This window comes from Mizuhopecten yessoensis, unplaced genomic scaffold, assembly GCF_002113885.1.
Source record: "Mizuhopecten yessoensis strain PY_sf001 unplaced genomic scaffold, ASM211388v2 scaffold696493, whole genome shotgun sequence".
In the NCBI taxonomy this organism is placed as follows: Eukaryota; Metazoa; Mollusca; class Bivalvia; order Pectinida; family Pectinidae; genus Mizuhopecten; species Mizuhopecten yessoensis.
Window position 1 is genome coordinate 1 of NW_018470166.1, and position 653 is coordinate 653.

Here is a 653-nt window from a genome sequence, read left to right on the forward strand (position 1 = left end):
GGACCTTACAGAAATACAAAAACATTGCTCCAGAAAATGCTGGAATCAACCAAGAAGTGTTCGAGTGGATGTCAAACACAGCGAAAAGGGTCAATATTCCTGCTGCGGGGTACCATGGTGGGATCATTCGTGATGAGACAAAAATCCAAGAGGCACTTGTGCTAAATGTGAAGGAAAGGGAGAACAAATTAGTAGGATCTGTGGACACAGGAGTTGAAGGCGAGTCTTTGAGAGCAATGAAAGCAAAGAAAGTTGAACCCACACTAGCGTCTGAGGTACTGCAAGTAACCTTTTTGGGCTATACTGGATTCCGTTTCCGCATTGCCCATTACCCCACCGACACCATTACTGCCCCAGAGCTGTATGGGATTATCTGGGACATTATTAGTGCACTACAGTCCTGGGGATTTACAACAGACTTTATTCTGCAGGATGGAGGGGACCAAAATCGCCAGTTTATGCGGATGCATTTTAAAGTTGATAATGATGCAGAGGCTGAGAGCTCCAAATTTTGCAAATATGTCTCGAAAAGTTGCACACTCGCAAGATTTCTCCCACAACGTTAAAAAACTACGGAATGCAGTGTTGTCTAGTGGGATACAGAAACACCACACACGATACCTACGCAAAGGAGACAAGTTCATCGTATGGGA

General features: G+C 44.6%; 1 pseudogene; it reads left to right on the forward strand.

The window, feature by feature from the left end:
- The first annotated feature begins 5 nt into the window (after nucleotides 1-5).
- On the forward strand, nucleotides 6-645 carry LOC110440705 (annotated as a pseudogene).
- Nucleotides 646-653: the final 8 nt, after the last annotated feature.